Here is a 24,133-nt window from a genome sequence, read left to right on the forward strand (position 1 = left end):
TTAAATGAATCTACCCCCCAAGATTACTGTTATAATCATATATATAAATCATCTTAGTATAATAACTTGTATGAGTGTTTTCAGTCAGGGTTTCGTCCTAAGCATAGCACTGAACTGCACTAGTGAGAGTAACGAATGACCTGTTAAAGGCTGCTGATGGCGGGTTGTTATCTATACTTGTTCTACTTGACTTGAGTGCAGCTTTTGACACAATTTCACACAGTATTCTCTTGCATCGACTATCTGCATTGGTGTCACTGGTATTCCTTATGCCTGGTTCCACTTCATCCCTTTCAAACCGCACACAGTTTGTACAACTAAAGAAATTTCATTCCCAACCTTCTCCTGTTAGCTGTGGTGTCCCCCCCAAGGCTCTGTCCTAGGCCCCCTATTGTTCCTAATTTTACCTTCTCTCCTACTCGGCAACATCTTTTCAAAATTCTGTATTAAATTTCACTGTTACGTCGATGACACTCAGCTTTACATTTCTACAAACCCTGATTCCATTCTCCCTCCCGCCTGCCTTACCAACTGCCTTCATGAAATAAATGTTTGGTTTTTCCTGCCAATTTCCTTCCTCAAACTTAATGCCAGTAAGACTGAAGTACTCCTCATTGGTACTAATTCTACTCACTCTCTCTAAGTCATGCAGTTTTTTCATTATCCATTGATGGTTCTTTCATTTCTCCCTCTTGCCAGGCTAGGAACTTGGGGGACATCTTTGACAGTACCTTATCGTTTGATGCTCACATTAATAACATAACCAGGTCTTGCTATTTTCATCTCCGCAATATTGCACGCCTCCGTCCATTTCTCACTCCGCATGGTTCCTCTATTCTTGTTCATTCGCTTGTCACCTCCCGCATTGATTATTGTAACTCTCTATTATCTGGTCTACCACACAAATCTCTTCATAAACTCCAGCTCATTCAGAATTCTGCAGCTCGTATCATAAATAACCCGGACTTCACCTATGAACACATCACCCCCATCACTTTCAACAGCTACATTGGCTTCCTATCAACGTTCGGATTGAATTTAAAATTCTCCTCCTCACATACAAATCTCTTCATAACCTTGCTCCACCTTACCTTTCAGACCTCTTACATCCCTACACCCCTTCTCGAACTCTCCGTTCCTCTTCACTGCGTCTTCCTTCATGCACCTTCAGCTCGTTTAACCACCATGGGCCATAGGGCCTTTAGTCGTGTCTTCTCCTCGGCTTTGGAATTCTCTCCCAGTTAACATTCATAATTCAGACTCTTTAGCTCAATTTAAAGTCAAACTTAAAACTAATTTATTCAGAACTGCTTATCTTCTATGATTACTTTGTGCACTCAAGTCCAGTATTTTTATCTTTTCTTATTTATTTATTATTATTGCTGTTTTTTATTGACATTGTTATTTGCTGTTATTTTCTGTTTTAATATTGTTTACTGTTGTAACTTGTTGTACGGTGACCTTGATTGGTTTGAAAGGCGCCTCAATTAAAATGCATTATTATTATTATTATTAAATGGGGTTTTTTTTTTAATTGAATGTATCTACCAAGATTGATTTTATGTTATATGAGTGGGATGCATCCAAAGGGTGTATAACTCGTTTGAAGTAATGGTGCTTCATTTAACATTATCCAGCGAAACAAGTGTTAAAATAGGTTTCTGTCAAACAGTGCATATCTAAGTAATGATTAGTGATCGTATCATTTACAAAAAGTGTTTTCGTAGAAAGTGACCTGATCAAGCTTTATCATTTGTTTCTCTGCATTATATGCATTTTTATGTGTTGAACATCAATTAAATTGTTACTCTTAAACTGGTTTGGACGTTTTTTTTTTGTTTTTTTTTCTAGTTTGGGGAACAGACACAGTCTCTATATTGTGATATCTAGGTAAAAAAGTCTCTATGTGGTGAGAACTAGCTGATTTCTGTGGTGTGAGGTGGCTAGCAGACGGTCGGTTTAGCCAGTCTGTCTGCTTCCTGATCTGGGCCCCAGTTAGTCAAGTACAAACTCTGAGACTATGTGCCATATTTCTAGAGAGAAGAGCACCACCACCCCGGTGGGATAAAGACCATCTCTTTTCAACAGGTCAGGTCTGCCCCAAAAACTCATCCAATTGTCTATGAAACATGTTATTCTGTGGGCACCACTTAGACATCCACCCACTGAGTGACGACAGTCTGCTATCTCATTACCACGGTAAGCAGGGAGGGGACCAGAGCAATATTACAGTGTCCTGACATCGTGCTTGCAAGTTCACACACCTCGTTTACATTTTTTTTAGTGATTTCCGAATGGTGAAGTCGAACATCATTAGCGCCGGTGTGAATAACAATCTTACTGAATTTACATTTAGCCTTAGCCAGCACTTTTAAATTTGCCAAGATGTCAGGTGCTCTGGATCCCAGTAAACATTGGACTATGGTGGCTAGTGTCTCTACTTTCATGTTCCGAACAATAGAATCGCCAATAACTAGCACTTTGATCAGGTTTCTCAGTGGGAGGCTTCAATGAGTGGGGAGAACCTGTTTGATGTTTTTATCGAAACAGAAGAGCGGTGTTTTGACCCGCGACTGCAGCAGGGTGACAGTCACCCAGTCGGCCTGCTGGCAGAGGCTCTGTAACCGGAACCGAACATGTACAGGACTCCCTGAGCTAGTCGCATCCAAAGACATATCTACAGCACTCACATTCTTACTATCCTCAATTAAAGTTTGGATGCGTCTCTCTAGTTTTAAAATCTTCTCTGTCAGCCTACCTATTTCCCTGCATTTATCACATGTGAATCCCTGGCCGACAGAGAGAGATAAACAGTACATGTGGCAAGCGGTGAAAACAACAATAGCAGGAGAAGAAGCCATTACTCATTGTGATTGATGAATGATTCTGACTTTCCATAGTTGTTTGATAAACTCGTGAAAAACGGAGCGAGAGAGAAAAGAAACGGAGTGTGAGAAAAAAAGAAAACAGTAATAGATGCAAATAGAAATTTGAATGGACAGCGACTGACAAGCTAACTGGTTAACGAATGCTAATGCGCTGTACACAAGCTGCAGTCGCAGTTTTAGATTTAATGATCAAATTAGTCAGATTAGTTTGATAAATGATATCAGAAATATGGTGGGAATTAAGTTATATTTTATATTACAGGTTTAGGGACCTGTTATGTGAAAAAACAAAAAAAACAAAAGTGTAAGTTCCAGTCCACAGACAAACAAAATAAAATAAAACAACTACACTAGCCTTGTGAAAAGTGTTGTGACAGTACCACGGTACAACGGGATCACTGGGGCAAATGTGCATTTGATTTTTCTCTTAAACATGAAATGATGCAAAAAACACACTTTCCTACTGTACATCTATGTTTTCACAATTTAGCTGGAGCTTTGACCAATCGTTGACACGATCACGACAGCGAGTTAATTACGTGGTAATTGATTTCATTTTATTTTATGTTTTAGTTTAGCAAATGAAAATGGATAAAATTACATTGCTTTGACCAATCGTTGACACGATCACGACAGCGAGTTAAAATAGATTTATTGAACAAATGATCATTATTCAGCAAAATGACCAGAAAAGATTACAGAAAAAGCGTACAAACTTTGCTAAAGTGATTGTTCTGAACAAGAATTAGCTTGCAAAAAAACACACCATTAATCTTGTCTGTAAGATATACCCTCAATCCAAAAACCAGAAAAAACTGCCACCCACCTCCCTACATAAAGATAAATTGTCTATGATCTTCCTATCTAGCTCACATTTCAGTTTTGAGTGGCACACAGCAAAACCAACCACAGTCACATAACTTAAATCCACAAGTTCACAATAGTTGGATCTTGCTGCAGATGGTAGATGTATTTCAGTCTCTCTCCTCTTCTCAGTACTTCTCTACTCTCCACACCAGTCTTGGCCAAAAGAAAAAAAAAATTAAGCAGAAGAGATTCTCATCTTGTCCCTCTTTGAAAATAAAAAGCATGGTCCAGCAGACACAGAGGTCAAAAAGCAACAGTCAAGTTATGAAGGCACAGATAGTTTAAGAGCTCCAGTTGCTTCAGTAAAGCTGGGATTTAGAATCGACTGTCATTTCTGAGGGAGACAACAACAGAAAAAATGCTAATAATTTAATGTACATAGCTGAAGTTGATCATAGACTAAAATCTGATTTGTCTGTGATATTGCACATTAATACTTTCACAAGGAATTAAGAAAATAAACTTACTCTGGAAGTCTTGTGTCTCCCGTTGCAAGCAGCACAATAATCTTTGAGAAAAACAGTGACAGTCATTTACAGTAAACATTTAATCATAATTGACCCTATTTATTTTATTAATACAGATTCCAAGTTTTATTGTAAATATTTCCTGAGTGTGTTATTCTAAAAAAAAAAAAGAAAAAAAAAAAGTCAAAATTCTCTTTCCCTTTCTTCTGATGTGACTCAGATGTTTGAGTTTTAACCAAAGGGTAAGCACAGATGAAAGAAATAAATTTTAAATGTTTTAAAAGATAAAATACATCAGTAGTCTTACTGTGACAAGGTGGTATAAACAGGAAAAGGATGATAAAAACCATGCTGATGGAAACAATGGCAATCCAAATGACAAATCCCCATAAATCTAAAGAAGAAAAAAAAAAATTAAGCTAATTAAACAAGGTTTTTTCACAACCGCACACATTTCAGTGATTAGATTTAGGTTTTTTAAAGGGATAGTTCACCCAAAAAATGAAAATTCTGTCATTATTAGTCTTATGATTAATGTTGTTCCCAACCTCTAAGACCTTTGTTCATCTTCAGAACAAAAATTAAGATATTTTTTGATGAAAATCCGAGAGCTCTCTGACCCTGCATAGACAGCAAGATCCAGAAACATAGCAAGGGACATCGGTAAAACAGAGCATGTGACATCAGAGGTTCAGCCGCCAAATTTATGAAGCTGTAAAATACTTTTTGTTCATTACCTTCAGCAAGTCTAAAAACAGGAAAACAAAGACAAAACCTGGATATATTTTAGGCAATATAGAAGTCATGGCCAGGACGTGTTTCAGTGAAGCCACCCTATTAATGACAGATTTTTAAATTTTTGGGTGAATTAATCCCTTTAAAAAACACTTTACGACACTTTACTATATGAGTCATATAGTATTTTTGGGACTAGTCAAGTTTAAATGTAGTTTGGAGAGGGAGATGTTGTAGGGTAATTTTTTTAGTTTTTTTTAGCCTACAATTCTATGACGTTGTTTAAAACTAGGTTAAAACTAACTGGTTTATGTATTTTACAAACACACTCGAGATGCAAACTGCAAATACAGAGGAAGTTCAGAAACAGAAACCACAACTGTATCTTCACTTCTCACCTAGACCTATAAAATATGAAATTTAGTTAACCTTAAACAAACATGTATCTGTTATTCAATACAGTCATTTATAATTGATATATAATTAGGTTATACTTCAATATAATTTAAAATCAAACTGCTTTAGGGTCAACAAAAACAGATGTTGTGCAATCTTCACTAAAACCTTAAAACATCATGTAGCCTACCTGAAACAGCTTTCTGTGGTGATGAACACAAGGCAGATGACGACCAACATCAAGCATCGTAGAGACTTTTTTTGTTATACAGATGACACATTAATGCACTTTTACTCTGTTTAGTTTAGTTTATTAAGACTGGATGTAAGAACAATTTTAGAGGAAGTTTGAAAGCTGAAACCACACTGGATGCTATTGGTTGCTAATGCTGCTGTTTAAAGTACATACATGGCAAATGCTTAATGTCAGACCCAAGTGTGTGTCTGTGTTCAGGAAGACTACCAACCACAACCTACATGATGCACTATATATAGTTTATGAAAAATGACCATGAAAGATGATGGCAGGGCAGATCTCACTCGCCAGGGGTCGCTCTGTTGTGTAAAGGTCAGTAAGGGATATGCATATTTCAGTTGAATGAAAAATGTATAGCCTTTAAAGCTATTAAACTGAACGAAACTGTTTGATGAAACATTCGCTATATTCATACTTCCCTGAAGACGCTCTAAATCTCCTTCTGAAATTGGAATGTTTAAATGTATTGAATTTAAGTCTTAACACATTTTACTTGTGACAGACAATTTTTATTCAGAATGTTACATATTTTAGGCAATGTTATCAGACCACTCTTTAATTACTTTTAAATTACTTTTGATGTAACTGGTTTACGTAACAAAGCCTACTCCAGTCCACAGCGCTAAGAGATAAACCCTTTAAGTTTCAGAAGATTTGGGACCTCTTTCTTAAATACCTAGGTGTAGAGCAGAACATATGCTATCCCTGGGAATAAAAAAAATCTAGTGTGGAAGGATAGAGGTGGTGATGGCTTTGTGAAGCTTCAAAACCTTTGTGAATCATTTGATTCGAAACAGTGATTCAGAGCATGTATCAAACTGGCAAAGTGACATGTTTTCAGTAAATGAGGCTTTGTTATGTTATAACGGATTCATAATTTCAATGGTTCCCCCAAAGGGATGTCTCTGTGAAGTCATCAACCATAACCCATTTACCCCATTCTCCAGGTTGTTATACAGATGACACATTAATGCACTTTTACTCTGTCTTTCTCAGAATGTCTTTTAGGATAGAGGTGAAGTTGAGTGAACCCCCCATATCCACCCCACCCCCCTTTTTATGGATCTATTCTGATTTTATTTATTTATTTTTCAGTAATATATTCCATGTATGTCTGTGACATCCCTTCCTCTGTATTTTTGCTGTCATGTTTGTACTTTGTATTATTAATATTATTGTTTGTTGTTTTTAAATGTACATTTACATTTAGTAATTTAGCAGACGCTTTTATCCAAAGTGACTTTCAAATGAGGACGTTGGAAGCAAACAAAATCAACAAAAGAGCAAAGATATGCAAGTGCTATAACAAATCTGCAGTAAGCTTACGCAGTACATGTTTATAATTAAAAGAAAACAGATAGAATAGAAAAAGAATAGAGCAAGCTAGTGTTAGAGGCATTTTTTTGCTTTTTATTGTATAATAAATAAAAACAAAACAAAACACAAAAAGATTAGAAAAGCTAATGTTAGGTTTTTTTTTAAGAAAACAAGCAATAAATGAATAGAGTGCAAGTCTAAAAGTGACAAGTTTTTTTTTTTTTTTTTTTTTTTTTTTTTTTTTTTTTTTTTTTTAAGATAGAATTAGAATAGATAGTGCTAGGGGCCCTATCATACACCCGGCACAATGCGATGCAAGGTGCAGCGCAAGTTGTGTTTTGCTAGTTTCAGTCCGGCGCCATTCTCATTTTCCCGTCCAACGCCAAGCCAGTTCGCAAATGCATTTGCGCCCCATGGTCATGATGGTCTAAAAAAGAGGTGTGTTCAGGCGCATTGCTGGCGCATTGCTATTTTAAGGAGCTGAAAATAGACTGCGCCATAGACCAACTCAAACCTGGTCTAAAGTCTGGCGCAATGTTTTTTCTTTGTTATTTAAAGAGTGTGTTAGTATAGGCGGGTCCACAACGCACGTATACAGTGCTTATTAAACACAGGGATGCACAGCAGCAGCACACAAACATGCCAAATGTTAAAAATTAAAGGATTGCAATGCATAAGAATTTTTTGTAAATATAAAAATGCCTACATGTCATAATGGATGGTCATCGCATGTATCAGAATTAGGCTACGAGCACGAGCAGCTCCGTTTCATCTCGGAGAGGCTTTCTTGGTCTTTGCGCTTGCCAAATTCTGCCGTGTAAATACCAAATCCATCATGGCACAAGCGCAACTGGCTCTTGAAAAGGGAATGGAAGATGAGACTCTGATTGGTTTATTGCACGTTACGCCCAAAAAAACACCCATTACTCATTAAGAGAATAGGGACAAACCCGTTTAGGAACCAGCGCCCTGGCGCACCAACCGTTTTTTTTTTTTTCCGTCGTTAAAATAGCAAAAGTGGATTTTGGACACGCCCTGAGTGCACCTACGCCATGCACTTTACACTTTGCGTTTAGATCGTTAAAATAGGGCCCCTAGAGTTAAAGGGTCAAATACAGATGGAAGAGATGTGTTTTTAGCCGATTCTTGAAGATGTCTAAGGACTTAGCTGCTGGGATTGAGTTGGGCAGGTCATTCCACCAGGAGGGAACAGTTCATGTAAAAGTCTGTGAAAGTGATTTTGTGCTTCTTTGGGATGAACAATCAAGCAACATTCACTTGCAAAATGCAAGCTTCTAGAGGCACATAACTCTGAAGTAATGAATTTAAGTAAAGGGGTACAGAGCCAGTGGTGGTTGTAAGCACAAAACACAAGATACTTCTCTTTTCAATATGAATAAGGCTTTATTAAATAAATCTAAGACATATAAACTAATCTGACACAAGCACACGCACTCACACAAGTTGTAGGAAGATAGAAGATTAGGAAAGAATGAGTTTAAGAGAATGAAAATGTGAAATCCCAAGTTTAAAGCAATACGTGAAATTGCATAGACATGAACAACCATCAGTCACTTAATTAACCCTCGCATTGAGTTCCTCAATGAGGTTAAAATTATATTAGATACACCAGTACAGATCAGAGTCTGGAGGTACAGTACAGGTCAAAAGTTTGGAAACATTACAATTTTTAATGTTTTTGAAAGAAGTAGGGCTGTGCAAAAAATCGAATACGATTTTCATGCGCATCTCTTCAGTAAAGATGCTTCTGTGATTAGTAGTATATCTCCAGCAGGTGCGTTCAGATCAGGGTTGCCAGGTTTTCACAACAAATCCTGCCCAATTGCTTCTCAACTAGTCCAAACTAGCCCAATCGCATTTCCAGGAGGTTCCCCGATACAAATTGCATCCTGGGGTTAAAATATAAGTTTTTTTGTCAGGTTTGAACTGGTAATATTCACATTTTAAGGGCTAAATATCACGTTATTGGTATTGGGGTCGCTTCAAAACCCGCGGACATGAAAATGTGTTTTTGAATTGGTTTTGCTTGTTGGCATTTAGTACACGGAGGGGTAATTCACTGACAATCTACACAAAAATCGATTTTAAAATCGCAGGCGATTCTTTGTCGATTTTGAAAGAGCGATTTTGTGTAGCTTGTCGGTGGACTACAGCTCTGTGTAGTAAATGCCGCTCCACCTGAACCAGTGTTGCCAAGTCTGCGGTTGTTTTTTATATCCGCGGTTGAAGCGACCCCAATACCAATAACGTGATATTTAGCCCCTAAAATGTGAATATTACCAGAGCAACCCTGCCAAAAACGTATATTTTTAACCCCGGGATGCAATTTTTATCGGGAACCTCCTGGAAACGCAATTGGGCTAGTTTTGGACTAGTTTTTGAGAAGCAACTGGGCAGGTTTTGTTGTGTAAACCTGGCAACCCTGATCTTAACGTAGCTTGCTGGAGATATACTACTAATCACGGAGCGTCTTTACTGAAGAGATCCGCATGAAAATCGTATTCGATTTTTTTGCACAGCCCTAGAAAGAAGTCTCTTCTGCTCATCCAGCCTGCATTTATTTGATCAAAAATACAGAAAAAAAAACAGTAATATTGTGAAATTTTATTCGATCTGAATGCAAACATTCTGTTCTCTTTTCTATATGTGAACGGAAGTTTATATCTGTCCTCGTAGAATGGATTGTGAAAAGGTTCTGGAACATTTGCTGTTTTCAGAAGAGCAATGAGCTGCCAATACAGTCTCTTTTTTTATTCCTCTTTGGCTTCAGTACTTGCACTCACTGGTAAGTTATGGGTTTCATTTTGTGTAGATATTTGAATGAACTGAACTAAAACAGCCCCTTTTGCAAATCTTATACATGCAAATTGCTGCAGTTAGAGTTTGTGCACATCCACCTTTACTAGAAGACACTTACAGAAAGTCAGATACTGTATAGGGAGAACAGATGACCGTTTAACCGATAATAGTTTGATAATTACTAATTTCACATATCATTTAGGATAGTGTAACAAGGAGTCAGAGACGTTCGGATCCATTTGCAGTAGTTTAATATAGAATGGTCAAACAGGCAGTAATTCAATAACGCGTCAATGTGTAAAAGGGATATCCAGAATCAGTAACAGTACCAGCGGAGGTCGAGGCAGGCGGCAGTAGAATCAAGGCGGTATTAAAATCGCAATCCAATATCAGACACAGAAGGAACAACACTAGGAAAAATGCTCAGAATGCTAGACAGGCTAACAATACTTCACAATCATTGAGAGGTCCAAACACAGAATATATATAGGGGATTGGTAATGGGAACATGGGAATGGGGTAAGCCCTAAGCACGGGATTATGGGAAATGGAGTTGGAAATGGAAATGGACACCAAATGCTAGAGTCCTGATTGGAGTGCATGGATTCATGGGGGCCCTCCAGCTGACGATCATGACATAGCCACCCCAGCTGAGCAGTTTGGTCCAGAAGCCCACCAGGGCGGAGCAGAGGTACCACCACAGTGGAGTCCGATGGCATAGGGAGAGCAAGTCTGGTCAGGTAGGACTGAAACAGAGAACATAAACAGATTAATGGCCGGCATCCGTGGCCGTGATAAGGAGGTTAGAGAGTTCCCAAATGGCCTCCATAGCCGTGACAGGGCAGGCAGAGAATTCACAGATGGTCTCCATAGCCATGACACAGCAGACAAGAGAGTACACAGATGGTCTCCATAGCCGTGATAGGGCAGGATGATAGTTCATAGACAGCCTCATGGCTTGTGACAGGACAGGGCCATGATTCATGGATGGCCTCTGTGGCCGTGACAGGACAGCATTGAGTTTGTGGATGGCCTCTGTGGCCGTGCCAGGACAGGCAGTGAGTTGGTGGATGGCCCTCCGTGGCCGTGACAGGACAAAAGGCCGTGAGTTCACGGATAGCAGCCTCCGTGACCGTGACAGAACAAGCAGTGAGTTACTGAGAGGCCTCTGTGGCCTAGGACAGGAAATTAGTTCATGGATGGATACTAACTGACACCATCCAAAGGTTCTGCAGCAGTAACAGTTTTCTTTACAGGAACACACAGGCTGAGAGAACATTGCTGGGCGCAACAGACAGGATGAGCCAAGACTCTGGATGATCATTATGACGAGACGAGGCTCTGGAAGTTCAGCTGAGACGTGACGAAGCTATGGAGCTCCGCTGAGGACGTTGACAAGGCTCTGGATAATCAGCCTAGGCGTGACTTGATTCATGATCACATTGTGACTTGACGTGACTCATGAAGATCCACGTGACTTTGTCTTGACTCTGGAAGGTCAGCTGTGGCTGCCATCCTCGTGCGGTGGCTCTGGGTTGGCGCCATCTTGTGCAGTGCTCTCTCGGGCTGGCGCCCATCCTTGTGCAGTGGCGCTGGCCTGGGCGACCATCTTGTGCAGTGGTGCTGGCTGGCAGCCATCTTGTGCAGTGACGCTGGTGGTTCAAAGCCTCAGTCGCTGCCTAGACTACGCTTGAACAATGTCAAAAAAAAAGTTCTTTGGGTTTCAACGCTGTCCTCTGCCGATCTCCCACAGTGAACGCAGGGACCACATCGCGGTGAGGAAGGTGCGCATAACATAAGAGCATACTCCGTGTGGTCCCTGAAACTGCCATTAACTCCCCTCTAGGTAACCATGGACTTAATTGGTCATTGAGTCCAAAATGGAACAAGTCCTTAAAACAAAACTTCATCATAGAACGGTACTTGATAATGATACTCACAAAACTTTTGAACATACTCCTCAGTAGATATGCCTCCTTGGACGAAGTGTTAATAGCTGATCTACTGGGTCAATGATTAGAGCTGGATAGTTGACACGCTGACCTAGAAGTGGAACAGACATCTTGGTAACGAGAGGATACAGGGCTGGCTGGATCCTGGTATTGGCAAAGTCTTCTGTAACAAGGAGTCAGAGCATTCGAATCCATTTGCAGTATTTTAATATAGAATGGTCAAACAGGCATTAATCCAATACTGGAGTTCATGGCACTCCACCTGACGATCGTGACAGATAGATAGTATGCACATTGGGACGCAGGCAAAGCAGTTCGTACTCTTCCGCTTTAGCCGATAGGAGGCTCACGTAGCACTGCAGTAACGAATTCGTCCAGTTAAGAGTTGGTTCTACCACTGAAATAGTTTTAGAGACACAGGAAAAATGGAAGATCAAGAAAAGCACTCCAGGTCTAATAATGGAAGAAGATGATCATTAACCAATTTTTAAAGTGTTAGTCTGAAGAACACCGGCAAATATACATAAACTGTTTATAATGCGGAAGGTACACAGATTAATGCTGAGAAAAGGACAATTAAAGTTTTAAATCAAGTCCACCTATGCTATAAAGCTTCTGTCTCAGTGAGAGGAACGTTGCTACAATTCATTGTTAAGAGTAAAACTTGCCAACATGAAAGATTGTTTTTCTGACTCATGAAATGAAATGTTATTGCAATGCAGAAAGACAAATAAGTGTTAGAAGTTCTACGCAAAGAAACTTTTTTGTTAGAGCTTCAATGAACAGCCTTGTCAGTTTACATCTTTTGTGATCATTTATGCTGAGCTAGTGTCTCTGGGCAAATGAAAATAAATCAAGTCCACCTATGCCAGTTATGTATAAAACTAACACAGCAGTTCGAAACTATGTTGAGAAAAGGTGGCTCGTGATTAAAGAGTAGGGGTTACAGCAGTGTCCATGTAAAATTTATATTGTCACAGTGGGGGTTATGCATTTATGTACACTGACAGTAAAGGGAGGTTATAAAGACATTTTTCAAATTTAATTAGTGTAAAAAAATTTTTTTTATTTTCAGAGGACTTGGTGCAGATGATTCCTCCCCAAATGGATTTTAATGTTTACCGTAAACACAAACAATGGCATTGAAGCAATGAACAACTCTTTTGAAGAGCTTTTACCTGAACTTGATTTCGGGTACAAGTAAAACCGTATCATCTTTAGTTGAAATGAAACAATGATACTGATCCCATTTCATGAACCTGAGCAGCTCCTCTCAACCAACACGCTAAACTTATTACACATACAGCATGATGCGGGACACGGGGGGGGGGATGGGAACAGGGTCTAGCCGCAATGCTGATGTTCCTCCGAAGCGTGGCCCAGGCATTTCTTTCTTCTGATTGGGGCAGAGTGACTGCTGTAGCTCTTGCTTCTGTTTTGTAATGGATATTTGAGAGTGCTCTCTCCTAGCGCTCCTCTCCGCGATTATAAGCACATGAGGAGTTACTAGGTGGTGACTCGTGTAGCGACCAGATAGAAAAGCCTTAAAAATGAGTTTTGGTACATATTGATTTCCTAAGTGAGAGAGACGCTAGCAGGCTATCGCTCCCCTATAGGAGCAACATCGGTTAAAAATAATAGATAATTAAAATATATAAGTTTTTAATACATAATTTAAAAATGATTTAAATAAAAATATATATAAAAATCTTATACAAAGACAGCAATTGCTCCCTGCCCAGCTATGTAGCAACATCTACACTTGGATGGAACGCATTCAATGCTGCGGGGTCGAACTAGTGCTGCCCCTGCACGACCACGGGTTGTTCTGCAGGCACGTCAGGCTGCATCTCCTTCAAAGATCTGAGCGCCATAAGGAGACTTTTAATACGTTTCTCACTCACTGTGCTCAAGTGTCGTGGCTGTCAAAAAAAAAAAAAAAAAAAATCCTTCCGCTCTCTGGGGCAGGAGGCTCAAAGAAAGAGTGTGGACGAGTTGTGCGCCCCCTCGTAAGACTGGGGAGCAGTTTGTAGCACTTGGCAGCCGCAGATGGAGTTTTGGACCAAAGTAGGTCATTACGACCAATGCAAGGGCCTTAAGCTGTGCGCCAGTACAAAGGTTGTTCCCCTCAGGAGGCCCATGGCAAGTTTCAACAGAAAGTGTAGGGTCTCCTTCCTGCACCCTTAGGGGATCAATGAACAACCTCCGCCACCACCGGTGGTTTTGGAGGGCAGTGGCCTCCCAATGAATTGTTTAGCATGCTCTGTTGTCCTCCTGCCACGTACCAGGACACCACAGACATCTAACATCCCCCCCCCCCAACAAACCGATTGTCAAAATTAGTGCCCGTTTCGTAGAAGCTGGCAGCGTGGAAGCTACTGCCAAAATAGCTCCCCCTGAGCGCAAAGGCCTGTAACGCAAGGTTACAGGATTTCAGTTTGCATATCTGTCCTCCGCGTTTCCAACTGCGTGGTCTCCACTTCTGTGAAACCGGAACGTGGCATCATCTTTGACACAGGAATTGTAGACTCGTGTTGTGTCGAACTGGGCCATAGAATTTGTTTCCCCGTGCCAGACAAGAGTCAGGCTATTACAGTTCGGTATTTCTTTTGATTCCCAAGAAAGACGGGGGGCCTGCGTCCAATCTTAGATCTTTTGCGGTTGTTGAAACCGCTTTGCCCTCAGAACATACAAGTTCAACAGGCTGACAATCAAGATGATTGTTTCTCAGGATCCAATCGAGGAGTGGTTTTGACAATTGATCTAAAGGACACGCATTTTCATATAAAAAGATTGCCACCAACTCAGGGTAGTTCCTGAGGTCGCTTTCTTGGGGGCGCAAGCTTAGACCAGTATCAGGTTCTTCCATTCGTCCTAGCCTTTGTCATCACCGCACTTACACAGAAATCCATGGAGGTACTTCTGGCTCCTTCTACGACTCCAGATCATCCACATTTTAAATGATATGAGCGACTGGCTGATTCTGACCCAGGTCTCAAGAGCTCTTGCGCTTCGACATCAGGATGTCGTCCTAGCTCCATCTCGAAAATCTCTGGGGTTGAGGACTCAACGCCACGAAAAGCGTTCTCCGTCTCCTGCTCAGAGGACAACGTATTTGGGCGTGGTATGGGGATCCCGATCACAATGCGGGCACAGCTAGCTGTCTCCTGCACGTGTCGAAATCCATTCTAACCACCCTAAAGAAACATCAATCTATGGCCAGAAAGTCACGGTTCATCACTTTTCAGAAAAGTTTTAGGTCTCATGTCAGCTGGCAATCCAACGGTGGATAACCTCTGGGCCTCCCCTGCACATGAGATTGTTTCAGTTGTGGCCTCGAGCCAGGGGATTTCATCCAAGGGCCCATCCCCAGCAGGCAAACAAGGGTTACGCGCCAGGGGCTTCATTACCCTATCTTATGTTGGTTTCAGACGCCCGGTGTTTCTGACTTTGGGTCCCACTCTAGGTCCGTGTTTGTCATCGGGGGGGCGAGATGCTAATGACGGGGGGCCCGCTTCCCTCATGGGCTGTAGGAGCGGTCCCTAGGATGGCCGTCCAGCCCCATGGGGATCTGAGAGGTCATCTTCCCTCGATTGGCAACATCAATTGCCTCGAAATTAAGGCTGTATTTCGGGCCCTGAAATAACTCCTTCCTCCAGTAGTTTAAGAGGCTACCATGTCCTAAGTTGCGGGTGGACAACTACATCTGTAGTCCTCTTACATAGATCGCCAGGGCAGACTGCGGTAGCGCCGCTTGAACGACGTTAGTGCAGTTCAGGTTCTGCTTTGGAGCACGGACAAGTTCCTGTCCCTCAGGGGCGATTTACATTCCTTGGCATAATGAACTGTGGGAGCACACACTGCTGGTCCAGACAAGCTTGTGAAACACGGGGGTATGGGAAACTCCACCCCAAAGTAGCTCAGTCAATCTGGGATTGCTTCGCTCCCGGGAGTCCTAGCCAAGGTCCGTCGACAGGGGTCCTCGCCTCTTACTGAAGCGCCCCGTTGGCCGACCAGAGTCTGGTTCTCAGATCTACAATATCCGTCCGTCAACGGCTCGCCGTGGGCAATTCCGATCAGGAGAGATCTTCTCTCTCCAGGGCGCAAGGGACAGTATTTCATAACCCGCCCGAGCTCGGGAAACCGTCACATCTGGCCCCTGAGGGGGACCAACTAAGAGATGCTGGCCATTCAGCAAAATGTAATAGAACTATTCTAAGTGCTAGGGCTCCCTCCACTAGAAGAACTTATGCCCTCAGATGGCTGTTTTTTCGAGTCGGCTGGTGCATGAACACACCATGTAGACCCAGCTCACTGCCAAAATTGTTTCGAGTACTGGAGCTCCTGCAAGAGCAATTGTCCTCATGCACATGGCCCTAGTACTCTCAGAACTTACAATGGCGCTAGTTTTGGCTTGCCATGGTTTTGATTGACAGGGTGTTCTGTGGGAAAGCACACATCGTCGCCCGGCTTCATTCTTGGGCTAAGCGGTTTGAGGTCTCCCACTAGAGCTACGGTCCCTTCATGGTATTTAGCACATAGTGCTCGAAGGGCTGGCTGGCAACCCCTTTCGAACCATTATAATCAAGCGCCTGACAGGCTTCTGACTCGAAAAGATGGTTTGTTCTTATGGCCATTACCTCTCTAAAGAGAATTGGGGATTTTCAGGCCTTTGTCAGTCCTGCCCTTCCTGCTTAGATTTTGCCCCTGTGGCGAGTCAAAGTTATATTTTGCATCTCAGCCCTAAGTATCCTCCAAGGTCCTTTCTCGACCATACATGTCGGTCATTCTCGAAGCCTTCTGGTCCTCCGCCATTCACGACATGCAGAGCAGGAAAGACTTCACTTACTGTGTCCCATACAATGCTCTTCGATTTAACGTCCACCGCCCCACTCAGCCAGTGGCGTAAGTCCCAGAGCCAACTTTTTCACATGCCATGGGGCTGCCAACGGGGGGCAGCTGCCACCTGGGCAAACAATTTCACATTGGGTGAGGGAATGCTAATGCCCCTAGCCTACGAGGCGTGGGTCAGACTTCGCCTCTAAGGAGTTGGGGGCCCACCTTCAATCATGGGGGTTTTGCATCTTCAATGGCTTCAGCAAGAGGCCGCGCGCCCTTGCAACAAGTGTGTGATGGTTCTGGCAAGTGTGGTCCTCTCCGCACACATTTTGTCAGATTCTTTAGCTTGGATGTCCATGCTACTCCGGGCTTGGCATGTCCTTTGAGATCGACATCCCAGAGTCAGTGTCTGAGACCTCTCTTCGATGTTGTGTGCGCAACACACTACACAACCCTGTGGGTCCATACACTTACAGTGTGGCGGCGTTGGTATTCCTCCGTTCCCATTAGCGTCTGTTGAGCGCAGCAAATCGAGTGTAGCTTTTTGATAAGTGAACGTCTCGGGTTACTTGACTGTAACCCTGTTCCCTGAAAAAGCGGGAACGATATGCTGCGCCTCAAGGCCGCACTGTCCGACGTGCTCCTGGACGTCCTCTTGCAGACAAAGGTTTAACCTTGAAGATGTGTCCGTTTCACGTCTATTAATAACCTGCAGGTGCACGTAATCAAGGACGTCACCTACCGAGGTTATTTAAGCCAATTCTTGGCTGTTTTTGCACACATGCTTCACAACCGGTCGACCAAAGAGTGTGTCTCATTAGTGCTATTGAGCGCAGCATCTCGTTCACGCCCGCTTTTTTCAGGGAACAGGGGTTCAGCCAAGTAACCCGGAGAACGATTTGACTCCTGGATGTTTGAAAAGGTGATTATGACTAGTGCAAATCTTATGAGTGTTTGTTTTTACACATTAGCACTGGTAGTAGTACCTAGTTTTGAAGCTGAACTTAGAAGCAGTAGTGCATTCCTTTGTCATTAGCTTTTTGGGAAAGAAAATTGCTTGACCTCCTGTTATTTTAATAAATATTTTAGCCGCCACTCTTCATTTTCATAGTTTTTATGGTGAATAAAATGAAACGTCATGTTGGCTAAGTTCGAACTGGCACACTAGCTTACTGCTTACTGTCCCAGTAACATGAGTGTATACTGCCTAGTTTTTTTAAGAATAGTGTGGTGAAACGGTAGTACCAACAGCAACAAAAATGGTTCAGAAGTTAGTATACTACAGTGTTGTCACATGACAAACACTGAACCTTAATTCGCAGCACAGCTGTCGAGGTTGTTACATTAACAAAAAAAATTTGCTAACCTTTTTTTTTTTTTTATACAAAGGGATTGGCTATTATTGCCCAATTGGGAACTCATTTCATAGTTAATTAACTTTACATATTGAACCGAATGAATCAATTATTTTCTTTTTGGCAGTTACATCAATGGAAAAAGTGATTGTATTCTGGTTTACATGAAATGCAAAGAATGATAAATTGTGTTTACAAACTAAAATTTTCTTTAGCAATAGTCCTAAGTGTAATGATAGTTTAGGTGGCAGTACAGTAGTCACATTATAAAACACTATGTAATCACATGAAGTGTAACATTAATCATATTTATAATAATTTTTTAATAAACGGCATGTGCCGCCTTAATCGGTATACTATGCACAATATATATACTCGATACTAGCAAAAATAGCAAGAGTAGTATGATAGTAATGGCATTTCGAACATAGCAAGTGTTTTCCCTTGTCAGTATGTGTCTTTTTTCTTGAATGGTCTTTTTTTATTTTAAGGTGGTGTTTCTCGTTCAAATGAAATGGATTTTCCTTCCAATCCTTGTGAGAGGCAATCACTGGTGTACTATTTGGTAGCAGATGTGCCAAAGATGGAAGTATCCATAATGGACTCGCTTTCAGGAATAATGATATCTACATAGATTATGTGGAGGTAAGACCTAGAATCCTCATAAACTCTTAAGTAATGTTACTGTACTTTTTTTGTGTATTAATCGTACTGTATATATTTCACATCAAAAGAAAATAGAATTCGGTTTTTGCCTGTTTCCTCAGCCCCATCATATTGTTATTTAGTATGTTATCTAAAGAGAGTATGTCACCCAAAATGAAAATTCTGTCATTAGTTACTTACCCCTCAATGTCATTCCAAACCCATAAGAACCTTAATGTTCATCTTCAGAACACAAATTAAGATATTGTTTGAATAAAAATCCGAGAGCTTTCTGATACTCCATGACACAGGTCCTACGTCCTACCAACTGTCCCAAGTCCCAGAGACGTAATAAGGACATAAGTTTAAATACTATGATGAAAAAAACACCTTTTATTGCCGCAAAAGAAAACAAAAATATGACTTTTTAGTCAATTATTTTTTCCTCTTCTGGAGAGTCTGCCACCATAAATTCGAGAGTAACCACACAACGCTTTATTGCGGTGCTCTGCTGACTAAAAAGCCACGCATGAGACCACTCTACCTTCTCAGTGGCACAGAGGCAAAAGCTGCTTTAAAACGCAAGGATGGGTCCCCAAATGCAGATTTAATTAAGTTGATAAAATTATTTTTGACAGCATCCTCAATATACAGCATTTTTAAACCCAGGTCCTAAAAACTTTCACAGTACTGTAGCTTTGCAGGGAGGTTTCATGAAGCATCTTGGAGGCATTGCCACAGTTGCTTCTGGATTGAGTTTCTGTCTCATTTGTTCTCGGTTCTTTTTCATGTTATTCCAGACAGACTGATGATGATCAGATCAGATTTCTGTTTGGAGCACTGCTGTTGTAAGCAAAAATATCACTGGATTATTACAATTAATGTTAAAATGAATGTTAGGAAATTTAACTTGATATTTCCTAACTGACACTACTTCACAAAAGATATAAATAATTGACTGTTAAACCATTTTTTTAGATGGTAAAAATGCTAGTGTCTAATACGTTTGGCCACCACTTTGTGTGTATGTCTATATATGTGTGTGTGCGTGTATATTACATTTATATATATATATATAAATGTAATATAACGTGTGTGTGTGTGTGTGTGTGTGTGTGTGTGAAGAAATCGTTAACTAAAGTCATTATTTTTGTTTTCCTTTGGTGCACAAAAATTATTCTCGTAGCTTCATAACATTAGCTTGTGATTTTACCGACTGATGTCACATTGCCACCTTTTAACGATGTTCTTACTACCTATCTGTGCCTTGACCGTGTAGTACCCCTTGTTGTCTATGGAGGGACAGAAAGCTCTTGTATTTCATTAAAAAATTCTTTATTTGTGTTTCTGAATATAAACCAAGATCTTGTGGGTTTTGAATGACATGAAGGGTGAGTAATTAATTGAAAGCATTTTAATTTTTTGGGTGGAACTAATCCTTTAAAGTTGAACTAGGCCAAATTGATTAGGAAACCATTAGAAAATACTCATTTTGAACCTTGTAAATTATTTAATTTATTCCAATAATTGTTTCTTAGAAGTATATGGCTGTGAGGTCCAGGAAGACAACAGTGATTGCAAGGATTCTGGGTAAATGGTAGTCTCTGCTTCTGCATTGCAAGACAGATGGGAACACTTTGGGGCCTTTTTGTATTAGCTGGTAAGACTGCATGGCCACAACTTGTGTCTTTGTGTAACATTTTAGGGCCTTTTCACACTGTGTTAACCCTGGGTTACTGCCATTTAAAAACCCCCGGTAAAGCAATGGTTTACACTTTAGAAGCCACCAATTATTGTTTACCCTGGGTTATGAACACCCCTGGGGGCGCCCTGGATCAGCATTAGCACGGCTTTTATGCTGTTAAGCCAACATTTCCAATGTGAAACAAGGTAATGTTAGAATGGTTACAGGCTACTGTACGATGCATATTCACATCTTTTGGACGTCACAGAAACAGCACCTGACTTGTATAAGGGTCCAAAGACGATAAGTATGTCCACACGCATTTTAAAGAAATTACAAAATTGATTTTATGCCAATAGAAAGCACATTAAATGTAAGTAAAGTGTCTAATTTTTAAGGTTTCAAATAATTTTTTTGGAGAATAAAATGTCAAAATTTGGTTGAAATAATGTTACACTTGTCATTCAGCTGTACCACACATATTTATGTAAAAATTCAAACAACATGCTTATTCTGACTTGTACATATAAACTATATAAAAGAATAAGGAGCATAAAGTAAAAAAATCTTACTGAACATGGAGCAAACCTAGGATAGTGAGAATTGTAAAAATGTAAAATTACAACTAATTACTTTTGGTGTGCAAGTACTAAGTGACTCACTGAATGATATTTTAGTGGGTGTCTTCTGCCAAAATCATGGGAAAATGTAATGATATGTTATTTTTTGCTCAGAAAAACAAAAGCAAAATTGCAATTAAATCAAACAGAAAACTTTTACATTTTTTTTTGGGGGGGGGGGGCAACAGACAATTTAAAGCAGTATAACACTTATTGTTTTTATAATTAAAACCTTTTTTTCGTCTTTGACCCATAACAGGTATTTTTATGCAGAAAACTATTGAGTAATGACTGGACAATGTCATGAATTGGAGTTTAAGAAGAGGACATTTTGCTTCTTACCTTATAGTGTCCAAAAAAGTGGGTCCATTCAGGAACAACTGGCTAGTAAGGTCCTGCAGTGTATAATTACGAGGTTGGCCAATGGCTAAGCGTGTCTGTAAACAGGTCCCTGTGCTGCGTTCAGCCAATCATGGTGTTTGGCTTGATCGACGCTGTACAAACCTTTCATTTTTTTGACATCAAGTACGCACGACCGCTATAGAGATCAGAGTTCTTGTTGCTTTCGAATCACTTCTCATTGTTACTTTGATGTCACAACCGCGATGTGTCTGCCCAGTGGCCCTTCAATCAAACACAACTAATGTAAGCCTGGGGTTTTAAATTGACATTGTGAAGGAGATTTAGGAATCTACCCAGGTGAATTGTTTAACCCCGGATAAGTATAGCAGTTGTGAAATAAGAAAACCCGGAGTCCCTTCACCCAGTGGTTAGAATGGCCCCGGTTTCACTATTTTTTTTTCATATGTTAAAAGCCCGTTTTCTTGTTACATACATAAATTGACGTCTTTTATGTGTGCTTTAATTATTTTTAATTTATCTGTCCAGATGCTCTTGCCCCTAACCAGAACCATTCAATCCCAGACGCGACACAAAGTCCACACGCCCTGCAGTGGCAATGAGGAATTTTGTGTAGCCACCAACTGAATGCAACATTTCCCCTCAGATTTCCAGCTTTAAAGTTAGTTTTCACAGTGTTGCGTAGGTTCACAGTTTTTTGTGAAACATTATATCCTCTTTAGAGGTAACATATGTGATTTTGAGGTGATTTCTATTTTAAACCTACAAACTTGCGTTCTTAAACTTACTCGTCCAAAATGTTTTGATCACACGCTAAAAGTTGTGTAACAGTGATACAGAATCCAAAATTGAGAGAACAACCTACAATTTTCCAAATTTCAGGGCACTGCTTATTCCTATTTTAAGTTATCCTAACAGGAGTAGACTGGTCAGTTTTAAAGCATTTCATAAATTAATTGCATTCTGAAGCACAATATAAAAAAGCTTAAATGAAGACATTTGAAAAATAATGATCAAAATTAGAGAACACAGATAGTTATAGGTGTTAATCTGGCACCTGGTGCTAAATTCTTTAATTAATGACAAAACCTATTTAAATGGCGCTCTAAGGTGACTGAAACCCTGCGACAGCAGGTGTGTCCAAATGAAGGCCAAAGGGATGACTCTTTCAGCCACTTCAAGGTAGCTGTTTGTTTCCACAATCGGTGATTTCTCGAATATTGTAGGTTCAAGTAACCAAAAGTTTGTTGTCCACGGAAGGACAAATGCAAGAGAAGACCGAAAAATGCAAGACTCTTCAATGGGCTCTTATACAGACACAATGGCAGAAGTGAATGGCAAATTCTCGTCAGAAATCCGGCGAGCAAGGGGGAGTTCCTTCCGTCTCCCTCTCTCTCCTCTCTCTATCTCTCTCTCCAGAGATCTATATATATAGATATATATACACCAAACAAAAAACCCACCACACACAACAATTTTGTATATAAAAGATTAATTTGATGAGTAAGAAAGTCCAAAAGAATAACATTTATTTGAAATTTAAATATTTCTGTAACATATCCTTCCTGTCAAACCTTTTGATCATTTGAATGTATCCTGCAGACTATAAGCATTTAACACAAGTTTCAAAAACATAATTTTTACTGACCCCAAACTTTCGAACTGTAATTTTTAATTTTAAGAAGCTTTCGACATTTCCATACGTCACTTTTTCTTTGAACTATTTTATTAATATGTGAATCCTGAAAAAAAAAAGTACACAAACTGTTTTAAACATTGATAATTACTGACAGAAATGTTTCTGAGCATTGGCAATTTATAATTTTACAGAAACGCATTGCTATAGCAAAGTAAATAGATATTAGAATGACTTCTTGCTTCATGTGAACTGAAAAACTGGGTACACAACTTTTTCAATACAATTGATAATAATCAAAACTGTTCGTTATATATATAAGTATATAGATGATTTCTGTATCATGTGACACTGAAGAATATGAGTATATATATATATATAATATATATATATATGATATATATTATATATATCACACACACACACACGTGTGTATATGTATACTAATGTATATGTGTGAAATTTTAGAAATGTATAATGTTTTAACATTGTTTACAATTATATACAAATTTAATATATAAAAGTATAATATAATGTGTGTGTGGAGAGAGAGAGAGACCAACGGGCAGATATGAATATATTCCCAATTTAATTATCAATGTGCCACATGAGTTTTTTTTTCTTCTTCTTTTTTCCCCACTGTTTAATGTTAGACGTGATAATTATTCTTGTTTGAAATGCACTAAAATGAAACAAACTCAAGATCTCCGCAGGTCGTGCCGCTTGTCATACGTTCGCGGGCTTCACACGGAGCGGTAAATGCGCATGCTCCTTGACCTTGCGATCCAAACCCACGCCTGCGTGATTGTCGTCGACCTGAAACCCCAAAGTTATTTTCATCACCGTTCACACTTGGGAGAGAAAAGTCGAAGAAACAGTTCCTGGAAAAAGAAGTTGAAGCGTGACTGTGTCGAAGTATCCAGTTTAGCGGTGAGTATAATGGCAATGCATCAATATCTTAGTTATCATTTTAGAGAGATGTAAAAAAGACTTCAGGATATCTTATTCGCCTGCCTGAGATGAGGAGGAACATGAAATTTAATACGTATATATATAGAGAACGAGAGAGGAGAAGGAGAGAGAGAGAGGGAGCGAGAGAGGGGAGGAAAACCGCCGCTATCAGCAATGATCTGTAGCGCGCGCGCGTCAGTGCGCGAGGAGCCTTTACTTATACCACGACTTCAGTCTGATAGAAGACAAAAAACAACTGCTTAATGAGTTTTACTACCAATTTTACTATAATAAAACAATTATAATTATATTACAAAAATCTTAAAATGATAATCTATAAAACCT

The 24,133-nt window shown here is 40.1% G+C and overlaps 1 long non-coding RNA gene across 1 annotated transcript; it reads right to left on the reverse strand.

The window, feature by feature from the left end:
• Positions 1 to 4,018: 4,018 nt before the first annotated feature.
• LOC109096894 lies at positions 4,019 to 4,618 on the reverse strand. The gene is made up of 3 exons (XR_002019011.2): positions 4,530 to 4,618; positions 4,223 to 4,263; positions 4,019 to 4,089 (listed from the first exon to the last, which is right to left on the reverse strand). It is a non-coding gene; the product is annotated as an uncharacterized LOC109096894 (long non-coding RNA).
• Positions 4,619 to 24,133: the final 19,515 nt, after the last annotated feature.

Source organism: Cyprinus carpio, chromosome B1, assembly GCF_018340385.1.
Source record: "Cyprinus carpio isolate SPL01 chromosome B1, ASM1834038v1, whole genome shotgun sequence".
In the NCBI taxonomy this organism is placed as follows: domain Eukaryota; kingdom Metazoa; phylum Chordata; class Actinopteri; order Cypriniformes; family Cyprinidae; genus Cyprinus; species Cyprinus carpio.